The sequence below is a fragment of the Chaetodon auriga genome, chromosome 11 (assembly GCF_051107435.1).
Source record: "Chaetodon auriga isolate fChaAug3 chromosome 11, fChaAug3.hap1, whole genome shotgun sequence".
In the NCBI taxonomy this organism is placed as follows: domain Eukaryota; kingdom Metazoa; phylum Chordata; class Actinopteri; order Chaetodontiformes; family Chaetodontidae; genus Chaetodon; species Chaetodon auriga.
In genome coordinates this window covers 23,443,150-23,459,233 of record NC_135084.1, presented here as the reverse complement: position 1 = coordinate 23,459,233, position 16,084 = coordinate 23,443,150, and positions in this window count along the sequence as shown.

The window sequence follows — 16,084 nt, the reverse complement described above, 5'->3', positions numbered from 1 at the left end:
CGATAAACTTTGGCCAAACTCCTCAGTACCTGGACACATCAGTCTGGGTACTTCAACCAGAGCGAAACTGCAGTAACATGCATCACCCTTGCCAGCATAGTACACATACAGCACAGTCAGGTACGTGATGGCAGCCTGTAGCTGAGAAACCTGCACCTGACTCCTAAAATGTTTTTTTTTTTCCTGGCCTTGGAAACAGGATCATATGTATAAAAGGTATAAAAGGGCTTACAATCGCCTCCACGACAAATCGAAAATGAGTGCAAAGTTTCAGAATTTTGGCAACTGCAGCTCGACGGGCGCTGAATGATCGCAGGGCCAATGAGTGTGGAAGAAACAGTGGGTATTTGAGGCTGCAATTTTAATCTCATGTGGGTGCTCAGGACAGGATTAACAGGATACACTGCACAGCGCGCCGAGTATTAAAATCACCACACTCTCCCCCAGGGACATAAATCCTGTCAGAATGGGGCTAGCGGCACTGAACGTAACAATGTTACATTAGCAACTGTGTCCTGCATCAGTAATCCCATCATGACAGGGCGATGGTGATTACAGTCAGGACCACTGGGCAGTCCTGTGGTCCTGAGAGGGAAAACCAATCATCAGAGCTCGCATGTTCACGCCACACAGGCAGAGTTACAGCGACACAGTGACCTCTCCGCTCAGCGCTGCTGTTACCGGACAGCGTGCGTCTTTCTCTAAAGTTATAACATTTCTGTGGATGTTTCATGAAGTTTATGTTGTTTCAAATACGTTTACTGGCTTATAACAGTATCATATAATATTGATAAGGGATAAACAAGCCAACAGCAGATCCACGAGGAGCGCAGTGCACCTGCAACGTGGATACTTTCAAGACCTGTGCTTTTTGTTTGTTTGCTTTTCACTGGCTATGTATTTTGGGATGGCTTTGCATGACTCAAATCATATCCGGGAGGCTCGCTTTTCCATGCTAAAATAAAAGTGGAGAAGCAGTGAAGAGTCACAAACACACCGAACGGACTCAGAGTCAGATGCACAGCAACATCGGACGCCAAACGTTTGCTCCGGTTGGCAGAGATGAACACAAATGAGCTGCTGGTCACACCACAACAAATTCGACTGTGGCACCAAAACTACATGGGTGTATTTTCTTTTAATTTCTTCATTGATCTTTTCATTTGAAAGATGAACTATTGTTAAATTCTACTTATACGTGGAGGCTGAAGGCAAACGTGGACACACACCACAGAGCAGGAACACGAAAGTACAGTGCAGGCTGGATGTTTAAGTTACACAAGGAATGACACAATGTAGCGTGTGTGTGTGTGTGTGTGTGTGTGTGTGTGTGTGTGTGTGTGTGCTGACAGAGACAGCAGGTGTGTAGCACTGATGAAATTGGTATATTAGTGTATGATAGAGCGAGGGTGAAAGAGATTGCTGGAAAGCGCGATGCAGGAAGGAATCCTACCTGAGGGAGAAACACTGGATCAGTCGTACTGAGAGACAGAGGAAGGTGTTTGCTGGGCTGAGCCTGCAGGCACAACCTCACTCTGTGTGTGTGTTTCAGCACGCGGGTGTGTGGATTTGTTTGTTTGTTTGCATGGACGCTGCTTGTTTTTTTTTGGGGGGGGGGGGTGGGAGACCTCTTTAACATTTAAGGTCTCATGCAAATTCCTCTTTAGTTTGGTGGATTCAGATGTGTGTGGGATGACGTGTGCGCCACATCTGCAGGAGGGAGGAGAGCAGAGATTAAATCAGCCGAGTTCCCCTGACAACTCTCTCTCTCTGTGTGTCCCTGTCTGACACACACACACACACACACACACACACACACAGATTCTCTACCTGGAGTGCCTCAATCTAATCTTCGCCAGGTCAGACAGATGTACACAGAGCTATGAGAAGCAGGGGAGCTTTATGGGGGTGTGTGTGTGTGTGTGTGTGTCTTGTAGATGGGGATTTCTGCCATGTTAACCACAGCAACATGACGGATGGCAGGGCATAGACACGGACATATACACCCATTTTATAAAACCAATAACCTGCTCTGGGCTTTGCTGCATGGCAAATCTATCACAGCTGAGGCGGCAGCGGCGTCGTCGTCGTTGTAAGTCGCCGGGTTTAGGAGACGGCGCTGTGGCAAAATATCTTTTTTGTTTCATAAACTGGAGAGCATGATGAGGACTGGAGATCATATGCTGAAACAGTTTGCGTTTTCTTCTGTCAAGCAGTCGGCACACTTTAACTGAAATATGATTTCCATATACCGCAGCCTGATGTGGGTTATTACAGTAATAATACCTGAGAGGGCATTCTTTACTGTGATTACGGGTATGACAGTGACTTAGAGACATACACGTACTGTCGGCAACAACAAAGTACCCACAACAGTACTAGAACATGCCCTCCTGGGTATCATGGCTTTTATGCAACAGTTACCAGCACATGTGCTCAGTGAAAAGCTTCCTCAGGAGGAAGCTTATGTGTACATGACAATAAAAAGCAGGATAAAGCAAGGAAGATCGTAAACTAGCTCCCTGGTTGCCAGAAGCATCTAATAAAATGCAGCTAGCTGTATTTTATGAGACTCATCACGATGGTTTGAATGCCTCTTTGACCTATTAAACTGCCCGGCTGTGAGTGCAGGGCGTGCAACGCTCGCTGTGTTATAATCACTGGTGAACAAAGAAAATGGACAATTTCCACGACAGCGGTCCTGCAAATCGAAAAACCAGAGCCAGCGTGGGCTCACCGGGGAGTTTACAGCTGCAGCAGGTTTCCATGTAAGAACATACGCAACATAAATCAGTCAGGATTGAGGACAGAGAGCGTTCATGTCTTAGAAAAATAAACCGAGCGATTTTTATCAGGTGAATATCTTCAGCCACTCTTTGGAAAAGTCAACCTGAGCTGAAGAAGTCACCCAAAAGAATCTCATGTCTGACCATGTCCTAATAAAGTCTTATTAGATTTTGCGTAAATGGCAGAACACCTTGGACATCGTTAGACTCCATTTTCACAGAGGACAATAACCTTTTACAAGGTGGAGCCTCTTCTTCCCTCGCTGGTCGTCACACTTACTGTATACGATTTGAGTCGGGAGAGAGAGACTTCTGGGTAAAGTTTAATGAGGATCATGTGACAGATGGAGGTAGTTAAACTCTCCCCCTGGACCTCGCGCTGACCATCACCACACCCAATTCTTAAGCATGTGAGCAGAATCTGAGCTCTAACACCGACGCAGAACCAATCTTTTGACTGCAGGCCTGGACACCCATTAATCTTAATCATGTGTAATTCAATACTGGAACACAGTCGTCTTGTTTGAAAACTAAAAGGAAGCATGTTTTGGCTGGGGTTGAACTGTGGGTCACGAGCAACGTAAACCACTGGCATACCCGTCATACCAGAGGGCCCAACGGACAGGCTGCCCTCTTAAACAAATATGACCTTTAGCATTCAACTCAACCCAACTGAGGATCACATGACCGACAAAGACTACTGCACTTTCACATGCTTTTTAAACCTCTGCTGCCCGCAGACATTAACCAGCGTCAGTGCAGATTATGGTTGTTCCTCTGACCTATCGACGGTCTGAGTTAACCTCAGATCAGCTGTCGATGATGCACTGCCTGTTTGATTCAACAGGCTGTCGTCTGCGTGGTCTTGTAAGGTAGCTGGAGCTCCTTCTCAGTCGAAATGTGTCTCTGACAAGTGACTGATGAATCTTTTGAATTGTCAAGAATGTCATTTGTGTTGGAGTAAGGCGGAGAGAGGACGACTGAATCGACGAATTTCAAGCTGTCCCATTGTACCGGAATGAGTCGGACTCGGCTGGGACAGAAGCGTGCAGGCTGAGCTGCACTCTGCAGCCGAGCGTGGTCTTCCTCCAGCCGGGCTCTTCTCTGAGCAGACTCTGTTTGTCTAGGTAACGGATAATTGTGTTCGCCTTCCTGTCAATCTGTCTGTGTGTCTGTCCCCCCGTCTGTTTGTCCATCTGTCGCCCGCCCGTCTTCCCGTCTGTGTATGGATCCCGGCGTGTGAACGAGGAGGACTTTTCACTCTACATTTCTCAACATTGACTTTTCACACCTCTTTCTGCGCCAGTCCTTCTCTTTCTGTACCAATTTCAGACTCCGTTTGTTCTGTCTAATCTCTCTCTGAGTCTCTTTGCTTCTCTCTGTGTTTCTCTCTCTCGTCATCCTTTTTCACTTCATCTCCTGCCTTTTGTTCTCCTGTTTCTGGTGCCATCTGTTTGCCTCTCTGTGCCTCTCATGACAGCTGCCACTCACAGTCGAGGTGGGTTGATATGACAACACTCCTGTGTGATCAAATATTCAAGATCCTTTCCTGAGCACATTATTTATTTTTTTATTTATTTAAATGATGGTAAAGACGAGGCCCGTATCTGTGCTGCTGCCCGTCTCAGGCTCTGACGTTACATAGTTGTTATTTCCAGAATATTTTCTGAATTTATTTATTAACTCAATCTCTTATTTCCATTTGGCATTTATTCCAAAAGATCATGCTCAAATAATTTCATTCATGGCCTCAAGATATATCAGCTTCCTGAATTCTGATGCTGTTTTTCTCTGAGGTTTGATGCAGCAATATGAAAGAAATGGTGGCAAACTCTTTACAAATGTAAATGAAATGAAGTTGTTAGAACAGAAATCACCAAAGCAGCATATTGAAATACTAGTTAGACAGTTTCTATTGTCCCCCAGATCAGCGTGTTACAGAAATAAAAGGCTGGATGAGCTTCTTCACTGTTTCCTGATGCAGCCAAATGACTTGACTGCAGTTCAAGGTAGCAGTCAGCACGTCAGCCGCATTCTTCTTCAACACATGCTATTCTGCTGTTATCCCGTTTTTCAAAGTCATTAGCAGTGAAATGCCCCCATATCTCAGTGCCACAGAACGCTGTTGTCAGGCGAATTAGACAAATCTCAGGCAGAGATTTAAAGTTACTTGTTGACTTTGTGGAATACTCGCGCTTGCTCTCTTGCTGATTGGTGGCGATGAGTCAGACAGCAATAAAGCAAATTAAAGTGTCATTTTTATTTGCTGTAATTTACATGGAGCATGACAGAGTGTGTTTCCCTCACTGGCAGTTGTTATCTTGTTTTGAAAGACCATAATTTCATTCTATGAGGAAAAGTTTTAGTTCTCAGTGATAAAATCAGAACAAAGAAGAAACTGGATGAAAGATTTGATCTTTAAGCAACTTTGGTGTCACAAACATCACAAACGAACGGTCTTTCTACTGTGCACTCATGTTCAGTGATGTATTAAACCCTGAGGTGCTACACTGGGCAGTTTGACTTAATGAATGCACGGTAAGGTGCTCCAAAAAACAAAACATGCACGCTCAGCAAACCTGCTTCGGGTACGTGGAACTTTAATAAGTAATGCTCTGTCCCTCTCATGCTATATTTTACCATAGTAATTAGTATGGGAGCTAGCTATACTGAGTCTTCTTTAAATGTTAATCAGACCGAGCAGTGGGTGTATTTAAAATACTCTAAAGATGTGTCTGTGCTCTGCACACGTGCATGAACGCCAGCTTTCACTCTCCTGCCTCCCTGAGTCAGCTCCCACACACTCCAGCTTCATCATGAGGGATTTCGTAAAGCCCAGACGCCTGCGCCCTCACAGCGGCTGCAGAGGGTTTGAACTGGACCAACACTGGAGAACTTGCACAGGTCTCAGGTATAAATGTGTCTATTTGACATCCCAGCATCCCAGAACTACTGTACTGCCACTCAAACGTTGAACTGCATTGTCTGATACAGGGAAACTTCATTTTCTAAGTTTCACAACTGCTATTATTGAGCGCAGCATTCGATATTATGCTTTCCTGCAATTCCCACTGATGGCAACTGATGCATAATGAACATTTTAATGATTATGTTTATGCAACTCAGCACGCTTGGTTCAGGTTAGAGAAAGATCATTGTTGGAGTCAAGTCCCTCCATCCATTTCAACCACCTCTCAAGAAGTTCACTCGCAATTTGTGCAGCAATTACATGGTTGAAAAAACACGACGAGAAAATAAAGAAATGCTCCAAAACAAGATGGACAACTGCTAAAAAAAGGAGGAGGTTAGTAGGTTAATGATAAAGACATTGTACTGAGATGAAGCAGAAAAATCTTTCCTGTCCACAGGCAGGATGTGGACCCTGGACGTCATACGCCCACCATCGACCCCAACCGACTCCCAGCTATTCCACTGTCATCATAATGTAATTATGAATGCAAATCAGGTGTATATCAATGCAATTTCTAGGCGACAGAGTTGGTTGCCTAATAGGGCTCCATTATACTGTTGGAAGGCACGAAATATGGCCAATGGATATATTACAGGATGCTGAGGGCCACAAAAGATACACCGGCTGCGTCCTCCAAATTCAGGCAGAAGTCGGCAGCAGGCCGCATTTGGAGGAGCTTTTGAAATGAGACACGTTTTGCCAGCCTATTATAACATATTTGGTCAAAAAATACAGACTTCAAACGATCCAGGCACTGAATTAGGATGCAGGTGGCACGTCGCGATGCTCGACTTTGATCAGGGGACCACGCTGTGCCGACATTTCAGTTCCGTATGTTTTGTGTTTGTTTGCTTAAATCTCAGCCATCCTGCATTTATGAGAAGAATTTCACTGCAGATCCCAGAGATACGCGAGTACCGCACCTCAGAGGTACACTGGCTTCACAGTTTTGAGCACAGATACCTGTTCAAAGCACGCCTGGACTACAAACCATGTTCCTCACATCGACATATGAGCGATTAATGCATATGAGCTTGGTCACCAGTGTTAAAGCAGCAGGACTACCTTCAATTTCACTAAATTTCCATTCATGTGAGCTCTGAAATCAGCAGTGCAACCCTCTGCATTTCTCTCTGTGCCAATTCTCTGGCTTTCCATTAACACCACCCCGCTTTTATTTCTCTCTCTCTCTCTTTAAAACTCTGAATGTTGACATGCCTGAGCACAGTGCTGGAGAGACAGCAGTCACAGCTTCCTCTGGGGTGTCGATTGAGGCTTGCAGGGTTGGCACATGCAGAGTGACTTATTGAAAATTTAGTTTTTTTGGACAGCTCTGAGAAGGCAGCTCTTTTTCATCTTATACATACTGTATTTTCAGAGCTCCTCTAAGACATCCACTCATTTGTGCTCTCTCTTTCTCTTGCACACACATGCACACACACACACGCACACACACACACACACACACACACACACACACCCACATGAAAAGAGTGAGAGTCTGTGAGATGTTGGATCAAACAGACTCATTTGGCCTTGGAAAGAAAGAGTCCTCTTATCTTAAAACAGCCATTTAGTGTTAATTAATCCTTTTGACTGAAACCTCCCCCTACAACATATTCTCTTTGGTTGTTAGGCTTTCATGCTTAAAGTGCTCACGCTACCTCAGATAGCAAAGTTAATGAAAAATCCCAAAATCTGATTAGGCCTGCACTGCCGTTTCTCTCTGTAGCGATCTGGCAGACATGCAGCTCGTTAATATGCCATTTTGCTTTCATGCTTAAAAGACTTGCACTATCAATGACGTGGGGATTTCTACTAACTGTCCATTTTCTCTTTGTCTTGGCAGCATTGAGCTTGAAGTGGATAAGCTCCGAGGCTTTAAGGTCGTTACTGCTCGAACACAGTCACGGACATGAACTTACCTGAATTTCTGTGTGTTGGAGCGGAGTGTCGCTCCTGTATTCCTGCTTGTACTTTCAGATATCAGCCTGACTTTGCAGGTTACTGATGGCTTTCAGGCCTTTCTGAACGGTGTGAACCTTTTCTGATCTTGCTGCTTCACATTAAAAGGTGTCCAATGGCACACTGGGATGCCTTTATTGTGAAGAAGCTGTAGGAAATGCAGTGCGTTTGTCACCAAGTTGGCGAAGCTTCATTGGTGGTGCTTTTCTTCAGCATAAACTGGTGTAATCAACCAGATAAGGATGTATTCTGTGACTTCTGGTCAGCAGATGGGTTTTAAATGTTACAGGGAGGAATAATACAACCACAGTGAGCTAAAAAGGGCTGTGACTGTGGTTTGTAACGAGCACACCTCCGACACGTCGTCAACCTCCCCTGCTTGGGAAAAACCCTGACTTTCCTGTGTTGCTTTCATGCTCAAAGCACCAACTGCTCTTCAAACAGGCTTCTCTCTCTTCAATATGTGGCTTTCATGCTAAAATTGTTTACATTTGTCCACCAAACCACCCCGTCCCAACAGAAAAGCCTTTGTAATTCGGCTTTGTTTCTGCAATTGCCATTCCAGACGTCAACAAACACTGGCTATCTTTTGCTGTTTAGCTTTCATGTTGTGATGGCCAACTGCTAAGCTGTTAGAGGACTGTTGCACTCATGATAAAGCTCAGTGGCCTGCACTCAAAAACAAAAAAACAAAACAACGATTTCTTTTAGTGTTTGGCTTTCAGTGTCACACAGCTTGCACTCATCAAGCCTCAAATACAAATAACATTCATTTGTGTTTCATGCTAACACTTTGTCTTTCCTCTGGCTCTGTCATGCTAAAAGGCTCTTTGGGGTTAAAGCTAAATTTCAAGAGATACACTGTCAATTGAGTCACTGCCTTACAGAAGCATGAAACCTCTCTGCGTCGCATTAAAACCTGGTTTTTGCTCCAAAGATAAGCAGTGACATCATCAAAGACATGAGAAAGAGAGAACAGAAGCAGAAAATCATACAAGTCGGATAAAAGCTCAAACATCTTCCTCCCCCTCTTCCTCTCACACACAAACACAGTCTCTCATGTTCTTTCAGTCTCCAGTTAATGCGACGTGACAATGTAATGATTTCTGAGTGTTGCTGCTCTTCAGGAGTCTTGTGCAAGTTCACCCAAAGACTCACCGGCTGCAGCTTCGTCAGTCAGACAGAACACAAACACACTGAGCCTTCTGGCTCTTCTGTCCCTCCTGCTTGACTCCGGTTCTGCTACACATTGACTGTCTGCGTCCAGCTAAACACCATTCAAAGCTTTGTTGATGTTACACAGCAGAAACAAATTAGTCACTGAACTACAAAAACTGGAATGCCTTTCAAATGACCACAGACAACTCATGGTACCAAACACTTTAGAAACAAGAATAAAGCTTTCGGATGGAGCAAATGTGCAGCAGTTGTGGTCAGGCGGACGTGGCTCCCACTGCATAGAACCGATTAATTACTTTACAACTGAGAGTAAAGGCTGGGGGTCAACTCCATCAGAACTAGTTTGCACGATGTCCTGTCCAACCACGCCAGAAATCACAAGTGTTTATAGACGTACCGACTGGCCACAGTTGGAGCCGGCTGTTGGGATGTTGTTTAAATATGAGGATAACAGCGCACATTCCAGCAGTGTCTCCTGGAAGACATTCATAATGTTGCACATAAAGTGACAGAAATGGTTGAGAAAACGGAGCGACAGAGAGGAGTTCTGCACAGCTGGTGTGAAGTAAAAGTTGGATTGCCGATTTTGGGAAGTTACAGAAATGGTTGGATGCAGCGCCGCCTAATCTGACGTCATGGAGGGGGCAGGGGGTTTCCAGAGCCTTTGGACCATCCGACAGGCACTTCAGATGACTTCTGGCTCCTCCTGCATTCACAGCAATCAAATCAACTGTTTAATTTCAGTCTTTGACCTTTCACTCGAATGTCTGAACCTTTTAAAAACACTGGAGCACGATTGCAACATGGATCACCCCTCCATGTTTCATCCAAATAAAAGTGTCAAGTTAGGTGTGATATTTGACGGACAGATGAGGAACGCAGCTGAAAACTGTGGTCCTGCTGCCAGAGTTCACTGTATTGGGGACAAAAATGATGTATGGCCGTTCCACACAAGCCTTAACCCCTGCCAAAACGAGGCTGAGGTGTGCAGCAGGGGAATCAGAGCGTGGACATATTGCTCAGCCTGTCTTCGTTGGCAGGAATCAGTCGCCTCTCCCTCTTTGAGTTAAAAGAAGGCAACGAGTTCCTTGTGAGGCCTGTTAGAAATTCCTCAAATCATTTAGAATATTTTGTCTTCAGTAAGATTTTGGATTGGGTCAGATGATGTGTGTCCAGAGATATGTCCTCTGTAGATGTGCACTCTGTCGTGTTGTCCTTACTTGAAGATGTATAGAAAATGTTCGGTTTTATTACATTAGCAGAATGCTGAATTTCACATCTTCCACTGAATGCATGTACAACACTCGAATGCATTTTATTAGATTGCTGTATCAAGGTTATTGATTTCTTGCACACATGTTTGTAGCATCTGTCTGTTTAATGTGATGTATGTCATATGTCTGATATGTCGAAACAAAATTGCCCTTTGGGAAGGAAATACGAATATTTAGTTTCAGATGAGGGTTAATATAACCGTCTTTTCTCAATAAAAAGACTTCTTTTTCTCAAACCAGGCTCCCCTTTTTTTTTTTAATAAATACAAACACCAAATTCAAGTGAAGCATGATAATAAGCATACGCACTGCCATGAGTTAATTGGTGCTGTGATAGGTGTGTGAGGTAATTCGTTCTCAGGAGTGACGGAGTCGATGTTCTGGGATTTGTGGAGGCTCAGGTACCTGGCGAATGTTTTGATGCTGTGCAGACGTTTGTGGAGTAACTGGGGACTGTGTGGGATCTGACTTAGTGTTTTTGACATGTTTGATATTCCACGGGGACTAATTTGCTTCACATTTAATGACAGAAACACACAATCTGTCTGCACTCCGTCTCTCCGCCTCTCCCTCCCTCTGTCGGCTTCGGTTTCCATGCTTCCCCAAGGACAGTCAAATGTCATATGAACTAGTGGTGTCATGAGGTGAGTTTGTCTGCTCCAGTGGCTCCTTCGCTTTTTTCAGCCACAAAGCAAACTGAGCACAATTAGCCTCTCACCAATGGGACCCAGTTAATTGAGCCATGAAAGGTCCGTGACCCATTTCAGGGTCCTGATCCATAGTTTCAGCAGTGCTGACATGCAGGGTGTGTATGTAAAGCTTTAAATATAGTCTCCCACTCTGGGAGCCAGCTGAATGAAAACATTCCCTGGCCAGGTTGTGACCCAACAGAAACAGCCTCGCATCTTATTTTAGGTCCTGAACCTTAAAAAATGTGGGCAGTGTTTTGTCAAAGTCTAGTTTGAGACCAAAAGTGGGTCATGGGAAGATTAAAACTGGCCTTCATATTACTCTCTAGAAATTGATGTCAAAACTCATTGGCTATGCTATGTTGCAAGACCCCTGGGTTAGCAGTCTGTATGAAGCTAAAGTTTTCCATACGAGTCTTCTCGGTGAGTCAGCACACCACAGTGAGCACAGGGTAGAAATCAATTCATTTCAATTCCACTTCATTGTCCTCAAGGGAAAATTCTTAAAGCCAAGAGTTAAAAAAAACATCAATAAATTCATAAAAGCACATATGGAAAGACCGGAGTCCTCATTCATCCAATGTGATGTGCACTGCGAATAGATCAAATCTCCACCAATCCAACAGTAAACTGAAGATCCAATTCACCGCTTGAGTTTTAAATGCCTCGTTCTCTCTCTGACATTTATATCAGCCGTGCTTCAAACATTTACACTCAAAGATAAAATGCTGCAGATCAGTGACTAACTTAATGTGGCTTCATTTTCAAAAATTGCCGCATTTTAAATTAATGAAGCAAAATTGGCAAAAGTTCCAGAGAAGAATAAGTGAAAGGCTCTACGCACACAATCTGCAGAGATATCACAGGAGGAAGAAAACCAGCCGGCAAACTCTTTGTGCTCTTGGTTCAAATCATTGAACTGAAACTCTGCAAAAAGCTTCAAAACCAGGATTTCACTCTCGCTGTGCAGCTCCCCTCTTTTCAAATCTAACGAAACAATAATGAGGGTTAATTTGTCTTATTCATTCACTGTTTTGATCCCTGTATCCTGGAAATTAAGTGTAACAGAATAGGTCGATTGCCAGTGCAAGCAACAACCTTGGGGTTTGAAAAATGAAGCCAACGTCTAAGTGGCAAAAAAACTGCAGTTCCTCCGATGACACTTGAGGTTGGCTCCAAAAGCAAGTCGATCCCCACAGATTTCCATGTTAAAATGGCCAACTTGACAGCAGAAATAAACATGTTTACGGCCTGGTACAAACAAAGATTTTGGTCTCTATAGCTAAATTGGCCGTTCATGACAACTGCAGGGGTGAATTTTCGTTTTACGCACTCCTTTAAATTATATTAAGACTTAATGTTCTACATAATTATGAGCATGGCCGCTTTGAGTGACAGCTAGCCGCTAGGTTTCATTCGGCTTGCCACAGCTCCACCCATGCTTCATCGGTTTGCCATTTTTTGGATTAGCCTGGAGTTTGGTGGAGTCAGGAGCCATTGTCACAGCTTCACATTGGCTCTTCGGAAGCCTGAACGTTCATGTTTGATATGACTGTTGGAGGGCAGCAGCAGCACCTTTGGACTGCACTGGACCGCCATCGTCACATGGCTGCAGTTTGCTTCAATTATTAGAACCCATGTCAACTGTCTAAAGCTACGTTTAATATGTTAATCGTCTAAAAAAACAGGTTCAGAAAAAACTACTTTGCTCTGTTTAGGAACATGAATAAACACATAACATAAATACTTTACTGTTACGAGTGAGACATCGCTGTCTCCTGGGTGAAAGTCCCCACCTTCCTCCAAATGTGGACTTTCTTGCTCTTTGCACTATGTCACCTGACTTCCTGTCATCATGATTATTTCAGCCACTAGAGGGCGCCGCCTAACAATAAATGTATATGAGGGTCGTAATGACCTGCTTGTACAGATGACCTGGACAGCTTCTTCTGGTGAGGACGGGCTGGAGAAAACACTTTTTTTTGGGCTGGCCACAAGAGGGCCATGACTGTAGAAGACTTAAACATTTCTGCCTTTTTCATTTTTTTTTCAAAATAAATAAAAAGAATAAAACTTAGCCAATCCAGTTAGTTTCCAAACCTCAACATGAACTACAAAAGAAGGCCTGCATTTCACGATGACGGAGACAGTTTCAGGAAATTCTGCTGTTTTCATGATGCTTTTCATCAAGGCAAAGAAAAGTGAAGTAATTACAATACTGAGGAACAAGAGGTATGCAGACTTTAATTTCAACAAAGCACCAAGTAGCACAACTTCAATCACGAGGAGAAAATGTGCAAATGTGACTGATTAGCAGTGATGTTCTTGGGCCTCCATGGAGCTTTCACAGAACACGTCCATATCTAGAGCCAACTTCATAAAGTCTGAAAATGCAACACAAAGCTGGAGGATTGCTGCAAAGATGGCTGTGGTTTCACAGGTTCATGCTTTCCCAAACACACAAGGACCACATGTCCACTCAGGAGTGGAAGGACAGGGATTAGCATATAGCAGCAAATGTGTGGAGCAGCGACAGGGCTTTGTGTGTGTTCTTGAGGGTGATGATGCATCTGTGTGTGTGTGTGTGTGTGTGTGTGTGTGTGTGTGTGTGTGTGTGTGTGTGTGTGCGCGACCTCGGCAGAATGCTGTCACAGGAAGAGGTGAAAAGGACAGATATGGTGGTCTAAATGTGGCGCTCAGTCACATATGGAGCCCATTACTTCTCTGACTGCGTCTCTTTCTCCAGCTCGGGGTCCAGTGTCAGCCGATCTGTCTCTGTCTCTTTTGTCAGCTCACTTCACTTAATGATAATTGGGGTGAGTGTGACGTGCGGATGTGAGGCCAGCGTGTCGAGCTTCCCTCGTGGAATGGCGGCCGCCTGCCAGAGCGGACAAATAAAAGCACAAGTCAGAGTATCAAAACTGAAATAACAGGCTACATTTTATCAAGACAATTTGTTTTAATGAGCTTGTTTGTGCTGAATGAGAGAGTTAATGACTGAATGACCTCTCTGTGCCTTCAAGACCTTTTTGCTCTGTTTTTCTATGGAGGTTTGATTTGGACAGAAACTTTGTAATTTGATGACGCGTCTTCCTTTGATTCAATTCCCTCCTCTTCCTCTTCAGATAAAGATGCTAGGTTGGTTTTCGGGGAATAGTTTTACCGTCTCCCTTCTCTCCTATCATTTGTCCTCTTTTTCTCTTTGTCTCCGCTCCATATTGCTCATTTTTCTCCTTCTGTTGCTCCTCCTCCTCAGACCAACAGTAAGTCTAATTTCAGAAACCATGATTTTTCCTTCAAGCCACACTCGTTCTCCTCCTCCCTCTTCTAAGACCATCCTCTGCCTCCTTTCAGAGGGCTTTTCCCCTCAGAACTTCAATCTTCCCTTCGCTCCTTTCCTCCCCACCTCCTTCTGCTCCCTCTATTTTTCTCCCCCTCCTTCCTCCCCTGAGACCTTGGACAGTGATGCCGGGTGTATTTAAGAAGGAAGCCGAGGATTTTCCACAAAGCTTCAATCTTGGTCTTTTACAGAGCGGCACCACATGAACACACACCAGGCTGCCAAACCAGGCTTTATAATGGCTTAAAATGTCCAGAGGAGGCGGGAGTGGAGGGGGGTGTCGGAGGGGGATGAGAGGGAAAGTAAAATAAGTGGTTGTGAGCAAAAAGGGACTGAAAGCATTATAAGAGAGTGGAAAAAATTATACTCTTTGTCCTTTGTTAAACTTAAGCTGGAGATTAATTACTTTGAATTTATGGACCCATTTATGATTGTAACCGGTGCATTTTTCATGTTATTTTGTGTGTTTGCTTTGGCAAGAAAAGCATCAGGATCCCATGTCCATAAAGCAGCATTAAAGTGGGAGAAATGGAAAAAACGAATGAGTTGAGAGAGGATGGAGGGTGAAGGGAAGAAACAGAAAGAAAAAGGTTAAAAGATGGTGAAGGGAAAGAAAAACAGGGGGAGAGGACGGCTCACAAGAAAGTCTCCCATTTCCTTCACCTCAGGCTGATCCTAAAACCACACAGCCACGTGGACACCACATCCTTCCTCTGTGTGTGTGTGCATGCATGTGAGAGACCTACATTTACAGTGCGTTAAAGTGCAGTGAGTGTGTGTGTGTGTGTGTGTGTGTGTGTAGATGTTAATGGGGTGTGTGTGGGCTATTTCTCCATTCACAATGTGTCTAAGTGCACTGGTTTTGCGTGCTTGTGTGAGTTTAATGAGTGTGTTTTTGTGTGTCTGCACATTTACTGCAGGCTTTAGTGCAGCTGTGTGTTTATATGCACTTATGTGTGCAGTGTGTGTGTGTGTGTGTGTGTGTGTGTGTGTTTGTGAGAGAGAGAGAGAGAGAGCGTCCCTTCATGTTGTGTGGCAGCAGTGTGACGCATTGTGTGTATGTGTCTGTATGAGTGTGTAGCCACCTCTTTGCTTTTGTGTGTGAAGCTGTTGCAGTGAGTGCGTAACTTTGCCTGTGTGCGTGTGTGTGCGTGTGTGTGTGTGTGTGTGTGTGTGCCTGCAGTATTTACGACGCTATTTGTGCAGCAACAACCAAATGTAATGCATTTTTTGTGTTTTCTGTCTGTGTATTGCTCCTCCACACATATACTGTATATGTGCATATGCACAGAGGGAACATATGGTGTATTTCCTCTGTGTTCTAGAAGATTTTCAATGAACATTTACTGTAGATGGAAGCTCAGAGATCATGTCACAGTCTTTTCTTCTTCTACATCCAGAAATCCAGCATCTAATTTAGCAGAACCACTGTCTCAGTGCTCGTCATCTGTCTTCCTCTTTATCCTTCTCTTCTCGCTGTATGGAAATCTGGCATCTAATCTAGCATGAACAAGTGAATTAATGCAGATTTTTTTCTTTCTGTCTCTCAGTCGCTGAATCAATCTCACTGATGTTGCAGCACAGCTTTCCTCTAACATGGGCTCTCTCGGCGTTTTCATCCTTTCTTCTCGAAAGAAAACAGAGTAAAGAAAAAGCACAATTCAATTAAAATGTTAATGTCACAACACAGTTTCAAGGTTTGTTTCATTTGTAAAATGATTTTTACCTTGTCAACCCGCAAAACGAAGCATCGTTCTTGCGACTCCTTAGCACATATCTCAATGAGTTGTGAATCGCTCCACTGAAAAGTGTTTTTTTCCTTCCAGATTGTTTCATTTGTAGACATTTTAGAGGCTAAAAGAGGAACAAATACCAAGTCT